Here is a 19,908-nt window from a genome sequence, read left to right as displayed (position 1 = left end):
TTGTGGATAGATTGATGAAGAGCGCTCATTTTCTTGCTATCAGTGAGAGCTCTTATGCGGAGAGGTTGGCAGAGTTATGTGTGAGGGAGGTCGTATCGCGGCACGGGGTACCGATGTCGATTGTTTCAGATTGGGATGTACGATTTACTTCCAGATTCTGGAAGAAGTTTCACGAGGAGTTGGGAACGAGATTGCATTTCAGTACCGCATATCACCCACAGACGGACGGGCCGAGTGAGCGGACGATTCAGACACTCGAGGATATGCTTTGAGCTTGTGTTTTGGATTTTGGAGGGAGCTTGGACACCTATATACCCTTGGCTGAGTTTTTGTACAACAACAGCCATCACTCGAGCATTGGTATGCCACCCTTTGAGTTGTTGTATGGGAGGAGGTGTCGGACCCCCATCTTCTGGGGAGAGGTGGGGCAACGAGTAATGTGTAGTACGGAGATTGTGCTTCAGATGACATAACAGATACAGCAGGTCAGGCAGAGATTACTGACCGCTCAGAGTCGCCAGAAGAGTTATGCGGACAGGCGCCGGTCCGAGCTTGAGTTTCAGGTTGGCGACCTTGTACGCTTAAAGGTCTCTCCTTGGAAAGGAGTGATCCGATTCAGGAAGAGGGGCAAGTTGGGGCCTCGATATATTGGACCTTTCAAGGTAATCGCGAGAGTAGGTAGAGTGCCCTACCGTTTGGATCTACCTGCGGAGCTTGGTCGGATTCACGATACCTTTCATGTGTCCTAGTTGAGGAAGTGTATTGCTGATGAGTCGACAGTAGTACCATTGGAGGACATTCAGGTGGATGCAGGCCTGAACTATGTGGAGAGACCAGTGGAAATTAGGGATCGGAAGATCAAGGTTCTGAGGAACAAGGAAGTGCCTTTGGTGCAAGTGCAGTGGAAGCACAGGAAGGGGTCAGAGCTGACTTGGGAGCCGAAAAGCGAGATATGGGAGCAGCATCCGGAATTGTTTGTAGAATGAGACTTCAAGGGCGAAGTCTGATTCTAGTGGGGGGTAATTGTAACATCCCGGATCCTAGGTATATTATTTAATATTTATATCTTTGAATTATGAGAAGGAACTTGGCAAGTTGATGTGTAAACTCACCGCGTAGGGTCGTGATTGTTCATCTGGATTTACTTTGGACACGGCGAGTCCATGAGTGGACTCGGCGAGTCCATGCTGTTTAATGAAACCCTAAATCCTCTGGGGTTGGATCCTATTTAAGGGTACTCTTAGCCTCCTATTGCGGCTACCAGTCCCTTGAGAGCTCCCTTAGTGATCTATATCGTTTGGAAGGAAGTAGAACACTTTATTGATCTTTCTTTCCATGGTTTGGAAAAAAGGAGGTGATCAAGAGCAAGAGGAGGCCGAAGGAGGTGTGGTTCAAGTGGTTTCAGAGTTCATAGGTTCCAACTTGAGGTATTCATTCGACTTTTCTTCAGTTTTGGTATTGAACCTAGAGATCAGGGTTTTCTAACTCTTTTTGAGGATGTTTACGTGGAGCCATTGGTCCCTTATCGAGTCTATGCTTTGGATCTGGACTCAAAGAGGTTCAGAGACTTCAATCTAGTATGCTTTATGGGTCCTTGAGGGGTGATTGAACCTAGGTTGCAATTTATGGGACTAAATATCCATTTGATGCCATTATGTATGTTTATAAGCATCAAGTTTTGAGCTCTACGTGATTATATTGATTCGGAAGGTCAAATCTATGGAGTGGAGGAACAGATCTGACCTCAGGAGGTCAAAAGAATCTGTGCATGGCATGTACTCGTCGAGTTGTTCTTGGGACTCGGCGAGTTGAGTCAAGGTAGCCCCGCGATTCATGCCTGGGGACTCGTCGAGTAAATGGAAGGACTCGACGTGTTAATTGGACTAAGGAGTTGAGTGCAGACAGGTGGACTCGCTGAGTTGCCCAAATGCACTCGCCGAGCCGGGTCAAAGTTGACCGTTGACTTTGGTTGGCTTTTAGGGTTTGGACAGCAGTGAGGCCTTTGAGTCAAAAGAGCTGTAAAATGGTCTTTTACCGTTCTGAGGATGTTAAGAAAGGTTAGACTACGGTCATATTTATAGGAATATTTGACTTATGTGTTTAGGCGGAGGCTAGATCACATTTCCCACCGATTCAGTGAGTTACCGAGATATCTGAGGTGAGTCTTCTCACTATACTGTACTCGGAGGAGTATTTATGGGTGACTGGAAGGTTAGATATGTTATGAGAAGTGTGCTCTGTATGTGATTAAGTTAACTGTTTGTATGTGCTATGTATTCCATGCTTGATGAGGGTCGGAAGGCGTTATGTTATGGTTCGGAAGGCATTGTGATGAGGATCGGAAGGTCGACACTGGTAGGACCGGGAGGTTTACCGGGTTGGGACGGAAGTCCCCTGAGACACATGGACCGGAAGGGCGTATGTGGGTGTAAGTAGTATTTTGGGGAACTCACTAAGCAATTATTCTTACAATTGTTGTGTTATACGTTTCAGGTACTAGCGAGGACCGTGGGAAGGCGCCAGCGTGATCTGTACACACTAGCGGAGGATATATTTTATGATCTTGGGATTTTTATGTTTTGTATGATGATATGATATATATATTGGATTTTTATGACTTGATTTGGAAGAAAACATGTGTAAGAAATAAAAAAAAAAATTGTTTTGAAAATTTATGTCGTTACAGTCCCTATGGCAGAAAGTTTCTGTCTTGGATGTCTTAATGGGTTCATGCATGAGTTAGGATCACTTTAATGGGAACAGAATACCATTTTTTGAGTTTGGGCTTAGTTGGGTCATATAAAGTCACCAGGTTAGTGAATTTATGGGTTAAAACATTGAAGGGGACTTGGATCTATGATTATAGCCTTCAGAATAGAGTATTAAGTGCTTAATGTACGCGCATTGTATAAACCATTCAGCCGTACACTTAGCATATATAGGAGCACGCCCCGTGTACTCAACATAAATGGGTTTTGCGTGTTTTGGGCCTCAAATTGGGCCATACATTGGACTTTGTATCCTTGGGATTTAGTGGGCCATCAGAAGACAGATTCTTTGAGCTAGAATATGTTTGTGCTTTAGCGTAAGTCCCATTAGAGGGATGGGGCCCAATTTAGCAAATTGGGCCATTAGTGGGCCACTAATGGGTTTGGAAGTCTACCTAGTATTGGTCCTTTCATATTATGGTTTTGGGTCAATGGATGAGGCATATGTGAAGATATTGGGCCATATATTGGGTCTTGTAGAAGTGTTGTTCTTTTGTGCTAAGGTTAGGGTAAAGTTTAATTATGGATAAGAGTATGAGAGGGGTAGAATGGTCTTTCACCCCCAGTGAGGACTCATCGTTAGGCTATGAGAATCCCAGATTTATCTGATTTGTATGATGATCAGTAGCTCTAGGGGTCGAGAGATCAGCAGTTCAGGGATCTGCCAGCTAGTAGCAAGAGCTCTATTCACGGGATTTTGCAGTCATCCTGTGAGGTGAGTTTTCTGAAGTAGGAATGGGTCGAAGGCACCAATGTCATCCTGTTTATGTGTGTTAGTGTATGTTTGATGTAGATCTGATTCCGGGGTTAGCCCAATGTAGTTTATATGTTTCCAGATTTCGGTCCGATGCCAGGCAAGGCTCAAGGAAGGTTTGTAGTTATGTTTCCGAACTACGGTTTGATGTCAGGTGGTACCCGAGGAAGGAATACATTTTTAGTTATACTTGTTGTCTTTCTAATACTTGTATGTGCCTGGTAGGGAGGTGAGTGTGGGTGGGGGCCCTTATCTCATCACTAGCTGAGTGTGGACAAGGTTCCATATCTCATTATTAGCAGCATAGGGGCAAGGCCCAAGATAGGCAGGGCCTTGAGACTACTAGTTATATTGTTGTGTTTGACTGTTATGTACTAGCATGATTATATGTTATTGTTTGTTTGCGTATAGCGGGTAGGGCCCAGAGATAGGCGAGGCCTAGTAGAAACAAATATGTATACCGAGTGAGGCTCGATGCCATGCAAGGTCGGATGTTGTATTCGTCCGATGCCAGGTGGGGCCCAATCTAGCGGGCTAGGCCCTATGTATGTTGTTATGCGCTTATGTGTATGGTATGTGGTAGTTTGGGGAGACTCACGAAGCTTCGCGCTTATAAATTTTGGTTTTGGTTTCAGGTACTTCCAGTAGTAAGGGGGAGAGCTCCTCTGATATTTTGACACGTGATTTGATATATTATTTTGATACTATATTTTAAGACACATGACCTATGATTTTATTAATATAATGTTTGAAGAATTATGGTTTCTTAAATGATTCAAAATTAAATATTTTGGACTATATTTTTGGGATGTTACAGTTTAAAAATAAATTATATATTTTTCGGATTCACCATGTGAATTCAGATTCACATTGTGAATCTGCATGGATCCACACTGTAAAAAACATTGTTCATGGTTCTATTGTTAATAATACTAATAATAATAATAATAATAATAATAATAATAATAATAATAATAATAATAATAATATACTTATAGAGAGAGAGAGAGTTAGGTTCATATGTGGATGGACAATTATTATGTGAACGTAGGGTTTAGTGTGGATCAATTGTTTAAAATGCCTCGACAAGGGTAATTGTTTAGTCTCACATTTTAATTAACATTAGAATTTATTTACTTTGATAATTATCTTAATCAAATCCCTATATATATGGAAAATATTTAGCATTATTAATATTAGTCGATCTTCTTCATCATCAATATAACAATATTCAATTTTCACCGTCATTGTCATGCTTGAAATAATTCTTGTTTTTCTTTCAGTAGTTTTAATATTCAAATCTTAATGGATGTTCATGAGGACCAGTTGATTCAGGCGTTCGATTTCTTTTTTGTTTTGTATAATTGTATTATCGATACCAATTAGTTTACAATCTTATTTTGGCAGGATCAATCTTCCAGTGATAACCATTCTATGAAAAATGCTATTATGAGCATCAAAAGTAATTTAGAAGTTGAGAATTCAGGTAATGTTAGGAAGAATGTCAAGGAGAACGAAGAGCCGAAGAACAAACTATGTGTGATTTGCGAATTGTATATTCAATACTATGGTTCAAACCACACTACAAATACATACATACATACATACATACATACACACACAAACACACACACACACACACACACATATATATATATATATATATATATATATATATATATATATATATATATATATATATATGTTTAGGTTTTGTGGGAAAAACCCCTAAAAATCATAAAAATGCATAAAAAATACTTAGAGATAACAAAACTTTTTTCGATTTTTTTTTTCGATTTTTTTAGTGATTTTTATAAAAACCCTGCGATTTTTTCATATATAAACTCAAAAAATGTTTTGTGATCTCTAAGTACTTTTTATGTATTTTTATGATTTTTAGGGTTTTTTTTTTTTTTTTGTTTTCCATACAACCTTTCCCTATATATATATATATATATATATATATATATATATATATATATATATATATATATATATATATACATATATCTGTGTGTGTACATGCTCGAAAGTCTAAAGCCTCATATATGTTTGGATTATCAATTGAGAAGCTGACTTAGAGAATTTGGGATAATTCTTGAGGAAAATATGGATAGGTGTGGAAGGTTGTATTGGGTTCGTACTACTGAAAGCATATGACCCTACTTGAATCCGGAAGAGTCTTGGAGAATCTAGGGAGTCTATAGGATGATGATTTTTGGATTTGTTCTGATCATTTGCATGGTTGTATTTCAGATTGGTGATGAGCACTCAGGAAGGAGGTTTAGGTTCGAGTTCAAGCTCAGGTGTAGATACTTAGCAAATTGATGAGCAGATGTAGGAGTTTATCTCGTCGGAGGTTACCCACATTATTTTGGAGTGGAATCATGTGATATTTGTTTTGATCAAGGAGTGGAATACTTAAACTTGTAAGCATAAGCATATTTACCAAACTTTGGTAAATCATGACGAATAGTCTTATCGTTCTTTAAGGTTGACTTGACCTGCACACAACTAGTGTACCAGATCCCCTAGTCCTTCACTTGACTCACATATACATGTAAACAAGGAATTAGTCTTAATTTACCAAAGATGAAGGTTCTCACTCATCACACACTATAGGTTGAATGATTCCAAGTTTCTATACAACTAAAACTTGGGTGATGAGAATCTTTCCTTATTTGGTAAATTTTGACACTACCACAAATGAAAAAATCAAATTCATATCGCTAATATAGAAACATACAAACATCAATTTTCACAAATGCCATTGCAAGAAGATATAATAAAATAAAAAAAATTATTTATTTATAAAATGCGGAAAACTTTTCCTTACAGTGTAATTACAAATGAAAACTATGTTTCTAAATATTTCTAAGAAATCTATCATAACTCTTAAGAAGCAGCTCAAGAATCTGATCATCGAACCATGCGATTGAAATCCATGTCTTCGCGATAAGACTCAAACTACTCTTCTTTTAAGCTTCTTTTGATTCTACAATATATCAAAATGTAATTACATTACATCATGTATTAAGAATCTCCAAATAGGAACTCAATAGAGTTAGATGGTGGACTTACCTAAAGTGATATTAAACAGTTTGACTTTACCATCTCTTAGATCTCTCAGGTAATCAGGGTAGCTTTGCTTCCAATGTCCTTTTTCTTGGCAATAGAAACAAATGGCTTCTTTGGAATGGTACATGGAGCAATCTAAGAATTGGCCTTTCTCTTATGATCAAAACTTTTGACCATGGCCAATTCCTTTCCTTTAGGAGAAGGAATCATTTATGGGATTTCCATGTCATGTTGGGATGTCGATCTTCCAATAAAATTTGCTTGACCATTGCGCCAAATCATTGATGATTAAGCAAAAATTAGCAAATAGGTAATATCAATAAGGTTCATGTCATGATTTGTCATATAGTAGTCCTTAATGAACTAAGTATACGACTCAGGGAGTGACTGAAGAACCCAATCAACAGTTAGCTTCCTTGAGACATTTGCTCCCAACATTCACAACCTATCAATGTGTGACTTCATCTCTAATATGTAAGCACATATAGACTTTTCATCTTCACGTTTGCTTGCCAATAGAGGTTGAGTGACCTTGAACTTTTCAAGTTTTTGAACTTGTGGGTTAGGGAGAATAATTGGAGGAGGTGGAGGAATTAAACTTCCACTGCAACATGAAGAAGGGATTAATCTTTCACCTCGATCGTCTTGTGGAATATCATCTTTATAAAGAAAGCTTTTCTAAAAGGATAAGGTAGACCATAGTTGTCAGAACTGCACATCTACATGGGATAAATTTGAGTTTAGTTGATTTCAGTCCTTAATATAACACCCAAATGAAAGATTAAGGTTACGACCTAACACAATATTTTACAATTCGGAAGAAGGATGCCATAATCCTATTGAAAAATATTTGAAGGTAGGTAAATGAAGATTTACCAATTTCCACCATGAAAAATGAAATTGATAATTAAGTTTGAATGGATTGAAATTCCTAGATCATTTGAGATTTATTGAACTGTTGAATGACATGTTTAAATCTCGATTGTGCCCTTTATGTTTGTCATTGGGATATCGACGATCACAAACAAGGTGTGAATAATCATGAAAATTAGCTTGGTACATTTAATGTTATAACCACCTAATCAATGTTTCGGTTAACCACACACGATCCATTGATCTATAATTAACATCAAGCTACACTTTTCCACACACTATTAGTCCCAGATTGGTGTGCCAATTAACTACACACGCTCCACTAATGACTTAACAAGGTGCAAAGTGCAATTTGATGGGTTAGCACCAAATTCATATTTTCCTAAGTAACTAAGATTGTGAATTTATAAGTGTTTAGTTACTTAGTATTTCATTATACTTTAAATGAGAATTTAAATGTTGTATCAAGACCGTTCGGCTAACTACCCTTCACCAGTCAAGGAAGCGGTTGGTAAGAGTGGACACCCATTAAATTGCCATTTTATAGGTAGTAACATTTACCCCTTATAGACTAACTTCATGAATGAGACCTACTAACTATAAGACTGACTTTACTCTTATATATATACATACATATATATATATATATATATATATATATATATATTAAACCTATAATATTATAATAGTATAAGGGTTGAATTTTAGACTTTTAAAATTATAGGGTTTGAAACTAAATGTTTCAAAGTGAAACTTTGCATTTACAAATTCCAAAACTTGAGGGAAAATTTTTGAACTATTAAAAAACTTATGGTTTCCCAAACTTATTAGTTTAATATAGGTTTTATGAAAAGATTCTTGACATTCCGTAACTTGAGTACAAGTTATGGAGTTTATAAAACATTTACATAAAAGTGTAACATCCTAAAAGATGACCCAAAAATTTTTGTTTAATAATTACTAAAAACATCATGTTAATATCATAAAGTAAAAATTATACGTCAATATCTCAAAACAAAAGCAAAGTATTACGAGGAAACTGTATCAAGACTGTATCAAATCACATCTATGAAAAGCTAAAACAACTCCCAGGACAAACTGAAGCTATGGTGTGTGCGATGCCATCAACCCGAGCTCTTCCCTTTACTTGCGGAAGTACCTGAAACCAAAACTGAAACTGTAAGCACAAAGCTTAGTGAGCTCCCTCAAGCTACCTCATACCATACAATAACATATAAACACATATTGGGCCTTGCCCACTGCCTCGGACCGAAGTCCGGAAACTGCATCGGACCGAAGTCCAGAAACTAACCAGGGTCTTGCCCTCTGCAGCGGACCGAAGTCCAGAAACTGAATCAGACCGAAGTCTAGAACTAACTGGGACCTTGTCCCTTGCATCGGACCGAAGCCCGGAACTAACCGCATCGGATCGAAGTCCAGAAAATGTCTGAGCATTACATGGCATGGCATAAACATATCAACTAGAATGAACACATAAACTGCATACTGCTTCGGACCGTAGCCCGGAACACATAACACATAAATCTTGTTTGAGCCACGAAGGCATCAAACATACCGAAAACTACATCAGACCGAAGTCCGGGAAACTACTACTAGCTATACAGGTCAGCATTGTGGCCTTAAACCCGTTCCTACTAGAAGGAAACTCACCTCGTATACTGGCTGCTAAATGAACTGCTCTGTAACCCGTCTGCTGCTGCTCCGGTGTCTTCCCAGCTACAATTTCCATAAATACATTCAATCAATTACTGATAATTGTACTGAGGGTAAAATGACTATTTACCCCTGGTCAAAGTCAACCTCCAGTTGACTGGACTCGCCGAGTCTGAGGAACTACTCGCCAAGTCTAAGGAACTACTCGTCGAGTTCTGTCAAGCAGATTCCATACAACTACATTCAAATCCGCTCTATGCTTCCTAACTCGTAGATCTGAAATCTTGGAACCATCTGAACACGTAAAGTTGCTAACTTTACGTGTAACTACGAAGGAATGAAGCCTTCCTACTCAAACACAACTTTACTCGGGAAAACTCATCTGACTCGCCGAGTTGCTCATACAACTCGTCGAGTTCTGAGGCAAACTTCATCGGACTCGTCGAGTTGTTCTTCCAACTCGTCGAGTCGACGACTAACTTCATATAACTCGCCGAGTCGTCCTGTGGACTCGACGAGTTCATTCAGCCCTTTTTTCCATACAGGTCCGATCTAAGCCATGCAACTGCTACAAATCATGGATCTACACTTCTAGGGCATGTTTTTCACGTAAAATTGCTAACTTTACATGCATGCATGGCTTTAAAGGCTTCATATGACCAAAATTAGCTCTTAATGAGGTTCTAGGCTCAATGGGGACTTTAATCACAACCACACCCAAAACTTTATACTTCTAGCATGCCATGAGTGTCCAGATCTAAGATATAACCCGACCACAAGGCCTATTCATAAGGGATTTAGGGTTTTTGGGCTAAGAAACCACAATTTAGGAACAACATAGATCTATATGATCAATGATAAAGGTATAGAATTTAATACCAGAAAAGATGATCAATAGAGTGTGTATTCTGGATCTATTTCCTCTTCCTTGAACTCTCCAACTTTCTCCTTCTCCTTCTTAGTCCAAAGATGCCTTCACAAGCAATAAACACGCACACACTCACTAAGAAAATGGCTAGGGTTTAATAAGGAATGCTCTGAGGATGATGGACGCTGAGATGGGGGCTATAAGGACGTTTAAATAGGTTGCAAACCCTAAGAATTAGGGTCTCCTCATGATTGGCCTACTCGTCGAGTCCATGCGTGGACTCACCGAGTAGATCACATAAATCCCGTATCCAACTCGACATCTACTAGGCGATTTAGGGCTATAACTCGCCGAGTAGCTCTTTGTAAAAGAACATTTAGTCAAAATAAATACGTACCTGGAACGAGGTGTTACAATTCTCCTCCACTTATCTTAGACTTCGTCCTCGAAGTCTGTTGACTCCAGAAACAACTCTGGGTAGTGCTCCCTCATCTCCTCCTCCGCCTCGCATATCCACTCGGAACCCTTTCGGTGCTGCCACTGCACCTACACCAACCGAACCACCTTGTTCCTCTAGGTCTTCGTCTTCTGATCTATGATCACTATTGGTTTCTCAATATAATTCAGGCTGCTATCAACCTGAATGTCCTCTAAGGGTACAACTGCTGACTCATCCACCAAACACTTTTTTAACTGAGAAACATGGAAAGTGTTGTGGATTTGACTGAGCTCTGCCGGAAGATCCAACAGATAAGCAACCCGTCCCACCCGGGCCAAAACCCTAAAAGGACCGATGAACCTGGGGCCCAACTTGCCCCTCTTTCGAAACCTGATAACACCCTTCCAGGGTGATACCTTTAGGAGGACCATATCGCCCACCTGGAACTCTAAGTCTGAATGCTGCTATCAGCGTAACTCTTCTGCCGACTCTACACAGTCTTCAGTCTGCTACGAACTTGCTGTATCAACTATGTCGTCTTGAACACCACTTGGTGCTCCCAATGACTCGCTGACCGACCTCGCCCCAACAAATCGGGGTCCTGCACTTCCTCCCATAGAGCATCTCTAAAGGAGGTCGATCAATACTCACATGGTAACTGTTGTTGTACGAAAATTCCGCTAACGGAATATACGTATTCCAACTACCACCAAAGTCTAGGACACATGCCTGCAGCATGTCCTCGAGATTCTGAATCGTTCTCTCGCTTTGTCCGTCCGTCTGAGGATGGAAATTGGTGCTAAAAAGGAGACGAGTACCCATCTCGTCGTGAAACCGCTTCCAGAATCTGGAAGTAAAACGGACATCTCGGTCTGACACCACTAAAACAAGCACCCCATGTCGTGCCACCACTTCTCCAACATATATATCGGCTAGCTTCTCTGCTGATATGCTCTCCTGGATCGGTATAAAATGGGCACTCTTCGTCAACGATCTACTATAACCCAAATCTAATCCACTCCACGTGTGGTCCTGGGAAGCTTAGTGATGAAATCCATAGTGATATCTTCCCATTTCCACACTGGTATGTCCAACGACTGCATCTTGCCATGAGGCCTCTGGTGTTCCGCCTTAACCTTCCTGGAGGTTAGGCATTTTTCCACATACCAGGCGACATCTCGCTTCATGTAGGGCCACCAATAGTCGGGTCGAAGATCCCTATACATCTTCCTTTCCCCTGGATGGATGGAAAATCAAGACTTATGGGCCTCGTCCATCAACACCTGTCGTACTCTGCCCCAGTACGGTACCCATACCCTCCCATGAAGGGTCAACAATCCTCGACTATCGTAGTCAAAAGAAGCTACTCGGCCCACAATCCTCTCACACTTCTGCCTCTCCTCCTAAAGGCCCTCGGCCTGCGCCTCTTTGATTTGCTCCAATAAGAAATAATCACCATCATCCTCAAACAAATGCCTTTGATCGGGGCGGCCACTGCCTTGCGGCTCAGAGCGTCGGCCACCACATTGGCCTTCCCTGGGTGATAAAGGATCTCACAATCATAATCCTTCAACACATCTAACCATCGCCTCTGCCTCATGTTCAGATTCGGCTGATCCATGAGGTACCTCAAACTCTTGTGATCCGTGTAAATGGTACAATGTACCCCATAGAGGTAATGCCTCCAAATCTTGAGGGCAAACACCACTGCCCCCAATTCTAAATCATGTGTAGGGTAATTAGCCTCGTGATCTTCAACTGTCTCGAGGCGTAAGCTATTACACGACCTCGCTGCATCAACACTGCTCCCATACCTGCGATCGAAGCATCACAATAGACTACAAAATCCTCTACTCCCTTTGGAAGGGTAATAATCGGTGCCTCGCACAATTTCCACCTGAGGGTCTCGAATGCCGCCTGCTGCTCAGGCCCCCAAAAAAACACCACCGACTTCTTAGTTAGTCGGGTGAGTGGTATGGCTATCTTGGAGAAATCGTGGATAAATCTCATGCAGTACCCTGCCAAAACTAGGAAGCTCGGAATCTCAGATGGAGACTTCGGGACCTCCCACTGCATTACGACCTTTATCTTGGCCGGATCTACTAGAATACCCTTTTGGTTGACGAGGTGACCCAAGAACTGCACCTCGCGCAACCAGAACTTGCACTTGGAGAACTTCGCAAAAAGTCTCTCCCTCCTCAAAGTCTCTAGCACCTCCCTCATGTGCTCCTCGTGCATCTCCTGGGTCTTGGAATAAACCAAGATATCATCAATGAACACTATCACAGACCGATCTAGCATCGGTCTGCATACGTGATTCATGAGGTCCATGAACATGGCTGGAGCGTTGGTGAGCCCGAACGACATCAGCACAAACTCATAAAGACCATAGCGGGTCCTGAAAGTAGTGTTCTACACATCCTCATCTCTGACTAGCACCTGATGATACCCGGAGCATAAATCGATCTTGGAAAACCAAGACGCTCCTTGCAGCTGATCAAACAAATCATCTATCATCGGGAGTTGGTAACGGTTCTTCACCGTTACCTTATTCAATTCCCGGTAATCTATGCACATACGGTGCGACCCGTCCTTCTTCTTTACAAATAAGATTGGCGCTCCCCATGGCGAATTGCTCGGACTGATAAAACTCTTGTCTAGAAGCTCTTGCAACTGCATAGACAACTCTTGCATCTCTGGGGGAGGCAGCCGATACGGTGTCCTGGCTATCGGAGCCGCACCAGGGATCAGGTCAATCCTGAATTCGACCTGTCTATCGGGAGGTATTCTGGGCAAATCCTCTGGAAATACATCCGGGTAGTCTCGCACTAGTGGGACATCATCAACCGTCGTCTTGTCCTTCTCCCGGTCATCCAGAACATAGGCAACATAACCAACACAACCCTGCTTAAAATAACGCCTCGCTCTCACTACTGAACACAGAGTCGGTCCGCGTTGTGGCCACTCGCCCTGAATCACCAACTCTCCCCCACTGGGAGTGCGAACTCTCACTAACTGTAGCTCACAATCTATCACCACCCCATTGGGGCACAGTCAATCCATGCCTACAATAACCTTATTCCCTCAAAGGGGAATAGGGACCAAGTCTACTGAAAATCGCTCCTCGAATAACTGTAGAGAACATCCTCTGTATACCCTTGAGATCCTAACGGTCCTATCAGCTGCTATCTCAACCTCAAGTGGACAATCTAGCTCTCCAGGAGCTCTGCTGAACTTCTTGCTAAGTGCAAGAGAGACAAATGATCGGGTAGCCCCCGAATCAAACAATATTGTAGCTGAAATGTCGTTCACGGAGAACAACCCTATACAAAACATATAACCATAAGGAACAATCAATAATAAATGCGGATATAAGGGAAAAATACATACCCGTCACCACGTCAGGAGTCGCTCGCGCCTCCTCTGCTTTCAGCTGAAAAGCCCTACTCTTTGCCACCGACATCTTAGCTTGGCCCTGACGGCCATCTGTAATCCTCAAAGTAGCAAGAGCAGGTGCTGACACCTTTCCTGCAACAGCTAAACTCGGACACTAGGACTTTTTATGTCCCCTCTCAGTGCAATGGAAGCAAATCAGATCTGATGCTGTAACAACGACAGTAGTGGCTATACAATCTCTGCTCATATGCCCAGTCCAACTGCACTTGTAGCAGCTGGCACTCCCTGCCTTGCACGCCCCATCGTGCAATCTCCCACACTTGCCACACCGAGCGTGGCTCTGCTGACTCCTAGCTCTGTGATCTGAACCCTTGGGCTTTTTTCCCGCACTCCCTGTACCTGGAGCCACCTCCGGCTTCCTCTTTCTCTCCAAACTGGCGTTTTACATCATCTCATGATAACGAGCCTTCTTCATTTACTGAGGATATTACTCCATGTCATCTAGCGTTTTACAGCTGCACCGGCTCACAAACTGGCGGATATCACTCCACATCATCTCATGATAACGAGCCTTCTTCATTTACTGAGGAACAAGAAGAGCCCTCTCCCTGAACTTGGTGGTAATCTCCACCACTGTCTCTGTAGTCTGGGTAAGATCCTGAAACTCACGTGCTAACTGCTGCACCTCAATAACCGGTGCGAACTTGACTCTGAATCTGGTAATAAAGTCTGCCTAGGTCATGGCATCCAAGGTTGCGTCATCCCCGATGGCATGACCAATCTCCTCCCACCAATCTCGTGCCCTATCCTTCAGAAGAGAGGACACCAATCTGACCTTGTCCCCCTCGGGACATCTGCTAGTGCGGAAGGCGTTGGCCACGTCTGCCAACCATCTAGTGCTCGCTATGGGGTCCTGTGCCCTGTGATAATCTGGAGCCCCGCATTCCCGGAACACCCTAAAAGTAAGTGTACGCGACCCCATCATGGCCGCCACCTCAGCACGGAAGGTGCTCAACCTCTCGTCCATCATCTCTAAGATACCCTTCTTGATCGAACCGAAGATCACAAGAGTCTGCTCAAGTATGGTGTGAGTTATCTCTGAATATAGAGACTCCCTAGTCTGCTTATCCAACTACCCGGCCTCCAGGCCTGATTCTGATCCCCCTCCGGCACCTGAACTGCCGACTGCTAGTCTAGGGCGTAATACCACCATTCTGAAACACAACATAATAAACGTCAGGAACACTGATATATCTCGAGGAATCACTACTACCACAAGTTTCCTGGTCTCATCTTAGCCTTCCTTGATTCGAGTATGGATCCTCTGCTTCCAGTAGTACAGGCCCTTACTACCTTCCACATCTATCTGTACTTTCCTCAAGTATTGCCTTGACTCCACCAAATCACTATTGCTGCTAATGATCTCTGTTACTCCCATCCTAGGCTTGCCCTAGGGAATCCTCTGACTATACCCGATCCAGTCCTCAGCTGCTGAAAGCCTCCTCGTGATTCCAATTAGCCATCACCTGAATACCATCAGATGCGGAGAGACTCAGATAATCCTTCAAGTGAAAGACTCGTCCCTACAACGGTTAGAATCAGACAAGAGTTGTGCAATAGGGATAAGTCTAGCACTCTGAGATAATTCAACCCTGTTCACATGTGACGTGACGCATTCACCTAATGGCTAACTCCCATCACTTAGAGTACCACAAAGGACAAAGCAAGCAGCATTTAGATATAGGAGACTACTCAAGCAATTATATCCTTATATTGGGGAACTGTACTATCATGCAATGCTAAGCTAATATTATCTGGCATAACCTAAACAGGCTATCCTACTGCTGACTAATCCATGTTAGCATGCAATTCTTATAAGGCTGAAACATATATAGCAGGCACATAAGGCATCCACCTAGATCTTTAGTCCTATTCTATCATGTTGTTCCACTGAAATTGAACTGATATTCATAACATAACTTGTATGGGTGATTTGGGAGTACTTACTTGAGCTCGGCTGATCTCATGCACCACACCCTTTTCTCTTTTCAAAGTTCTTATCTTTCTAAAATTCTTTTTACTTTTCTAAAACTCTTTTTTTTCGAAAAACATTCTACCATTTCCTTAGTTTGAGTTCAGACACACCCGGAAGTGTGCCCGAATCCCTCAAACCAAGGCTCTGATACCAACTTGTAACATCCCAAAATACGACCCAAAAATTTTTGTTTAATAATTAATAAAAACATCATGTTAATATCATAAAGTAAAACTCGTACGTCAATATCTCAAAACAATAGCAAAGTATTACGAGGAAACTATAGATGTGGTGTGTACGATGCCATCAACCCGAGCTCTTCCCTTTACTTGCAGAAGTACCTGAAACAAAAACTGAAACTGTAATCCCAAAGCTTAGTGAGCTCCCCCAAGCTACCTCATACCATACAATAACATATAAACACATACTGGCCCTTGCCCACTGCCTCAGACCGAAGTCCGGAAACTAAATAGGGCCTTGCCCTTTGCATCGGACCGAAGTCCGGAAACTGCATCGGACCAAAGTATGGAACTGACTGGGACCTTTTCCCCTACATCGGATCGAAGTCCGGAACGAACTGCATCAGATCGAAGTCTAGAAACTTTCTGAACATAACATGGCATGGCATAAACATATCTATTAGCATGAACACATAAACTGCATACTGCTTCGGGCCGTAGCCCGGAACATATAACACATAAATCCTGTCTGAGCCACGAAGGCATCAAACGTACTGAAAACTACACCGGACCAAAGTCTAAGAAACTACTACTAGCTAAACGGGTTGGCATTGTGGGCTTAGACCCGTTCCTACTTGAAGTAAACTCACCTCATAGACTGGCTGCTAAATGAACTGCTTTGGAACCCGTCTGCTACTGCTTCGGTGTCTTCCCGGCTACTATTTCCATAAATACATTCAATCAATTACTGATAACTGTACTGAGGGAAAAATGACTATTTACCCCTGGTCAAAGTCAACCTCTAGTTGACCGCACTCGCCGAGTCTGAGGAATTACTCACCGAGTCTGAGGAACTACTCGCCAAGTTCTGTCGAGCAGATTCCATACAACTACATTCGAATCCACTCTATGCTTCCTAACTCGTAGATCTGAAATCTTGGAACCATCTGAACACGTAAAGTTGCTAACTTTACATGTAACTACGAAGGAATGAAGCCTTCCTACTCAAACACAACTTTACTCGGGAAAACTCATCCGACTCGCCGAGTTGCTCATACAACGTGTCGAGTTCTAAGGCAAACTTCATCGGGCTCGCTGATTTGTTCTTCCAACTCGTCGAGTTGACGGATAACTTCATATAACTCACCGAGTCATCCAGTGGACTCGCCGAGTTCATTCAACCCTTTTTTCCATACAAGTCCGATCTGAGCCATGCAGCAACTAAAAATCATGGATCTAGACTTCTAGGGCATGTTTTTCATGTAAAGTTGCTAACTTTACGTGCATGCATGGCTTTAAAGGCTTCATATGACCAAAATAAGCTCTTAATGAGGTTCTATGCTCAATGGGGACTTTAATCACAACCACACCCAAAACTTTATACTTCTAGCATGCCATGAGTGTCCAGATCTGAGATAAAACCCGGCCACAAGGCCAATTCATAAGGGATTTAGGGTTTTTGGGCTAAGAAACCACAATTTAGGAACACCATAGATCTATATGATCAATGAGAAAGGTATACAATTTAATACCAGAAAAGATGATCAATAGAGTGTGTATTCTGGATCTACTTCCTCTTCCTTGAACTCTCCAACTTTCTCCTTCTCCTTCTTACTCCAAAGATTCCTTCACAAGCAATAAACACACACATACACACACACTCACTAAGAAAACGGCTAGGGTTTGATAAGGAATGCTCTGAGAGTGATGGAGGCTGAGATGGGCGCTATAAGGATGTTTAAATAGGTTGCAAACCCTAAGAATTAGGGTCTCCTCCTGATTGGCCTACTCGTCGAGTCCATGCGTGGACTCGCCGGGTAGATCACTTAAAGCCCGTATCCAACTCGACATCTACTCGTTGAGTTAGGGCTACAACTCCCCGAGTAGCTCTTTGTAAAAGAACATTTAGTCAAAATAAATACGTACTAGGAACAGGACGTTACAAAAGACTCTTCAAGTTCTATAACTTGAGGACAAGTTATGGAAGACTTAAAACCATTTAAGATGAACTTAAAAATGAGACCTATCATTTTCCATAACTTCAGGACAAGTTATGGATTTCACCAAAAACAATTAGATAAAAAATTCCAACTAACAAAATCAAACAATTTGTCTATGATCTAAATAAACTCATAAGTTAAGATAATGCATATTAAACTAGTTTCAAGAAATTAACATAATCATATAAACTAATACAAATCATCAAAAGTTTGACAATTATCTTTTATTTGGATGAGAATCGTCATTACCATATCAAGAAAAAATCAGACTCTATGAACTAAAACATTTTCTGGTAATGATTCTAATATAAAATAGGCCAAAAAAATTTGAAAAACTATTGTCTGGACAGGTAACTCGTCGAGCCCCATACTGGACTCGACAAGTCCGAGGCAAACCTCAACCTACTCATCGAGTACAAGAATGGACTCGCCAAGTAGGGCTGTTAGACAACAATTATCAACTTTGAAAATTAACACATTGCATCAAGTATAATGGAAAACAATCTTAAGCTCTGATACCACTGATGGGTTTTAGTATAATACAACATCCTATAGTACACATTCAACCCTAAATGTTTTGGATCTATGTTTTCTCTAATTATACAAGCAATATCTTTTCTAAAGCATTAAGCCTACAACTATCATACAAATTGATACAAATTACATAGAATCAAGTTATAGAGTTATCTCTTCGTTGTGGCTTGTAGAACTTGTTATGTTCGTCCTTCAAGAACTTAGTACCCCAAGTGTTGCTCCTCAAATGGAATCACAACACACCAAGGATTACTTTTAAGAGAATATCCTAACACCAAAAATCGACTCATTGATCTCCAAGAATACTAGTAGCCATTTGGATACTAAGAGGCTTCTTATACATTGTGGCTAGGATTAGGGTTAGCACCATGTAAACCCTAATCCCATGACCTCATATTACCTAGGATCCATGGGTTAAACCTCCATGGACTATCCATGGACTATCATATTGGTTTAGCCAAGCCTAAATAACATTAAGCCCACACCATAAGAATGATGTATTTACCAAATCAATCCCCTTACATTTAATTAGTCTCTTTTAATCACTAAATTAATTCCAAATTATATCTTGACCAATACTAATTAAATCATATGATTTCATATTAATATATTAGAACTTATAATATATTGACAAATCATAAATAACCTCTTCTCAAAAGTCCATCTTATCAAATTGTCCTGGTGATATGTAACCCAAATGGACCATGCTACTCTCGGGTCAAGTACATACCAATTATAGTTACGGGCTTAGACACCTAATCCAAAAATAAATTGGTAACAACTAAGAATTTGATCATGAAAACTTGTTACATAATAATTTGGTAACAGTCAATAGTAATTTAATAAGAAATCCACCTTAGAATAAAAAAAGGGGCATTCGGATTTAACGAAAGTAGTATTTAATATTGAATTTGAATAGTTTTCTTTGCTTAGTATTAATATTTGTTAACTGTTTGATTTAAGTTCTCATGATCTTGCAAAATTAGTAAAACCCCTCATTTAAAGTGTGTTTGTTAGTTTAACTTTTAGTAATTATTTTATTAGTTAAATCATGTTGACTATGTTTGATACCCGACTTACCTAAACTATTTTATTATTCGACTAGGTACACTACATGTAGGTGCATAAATTACTTAAGTTAGTTACGTGTATAAATTTAAAAGTTGATAGATATAATTTTTGCACATCAATAGTATCACCAAAACAGGATAAGGTTATAACAAGCACACATTATTTTTGAAATGTACAAACGCATATATATAACTAAATGGTGTCTGAGGTTATTACTATCTTAATTCTAGTCACAATGT

Source organism: Lactuca saligna, chromosome 6 (assembly GCF_052625555.1).
Source record: "Lactuca saligna cultivar CGN05327 chromosome 6, ASM5262555v1, whole genome shotgun sequence".
In the NCBI taxonomy this organism is placed as follows: domain Eukaryota; kingdom Viridiplantae; phylum Streptophyta; class Magnoliopsida; order Asterales; family Asteraceae; genus Lactuca; species Lactuca saligna.
The sequence above is the reverse complement of the archived record's forward strand: the minus strand, read 5'-3'. Positions refer to the sequence as shown.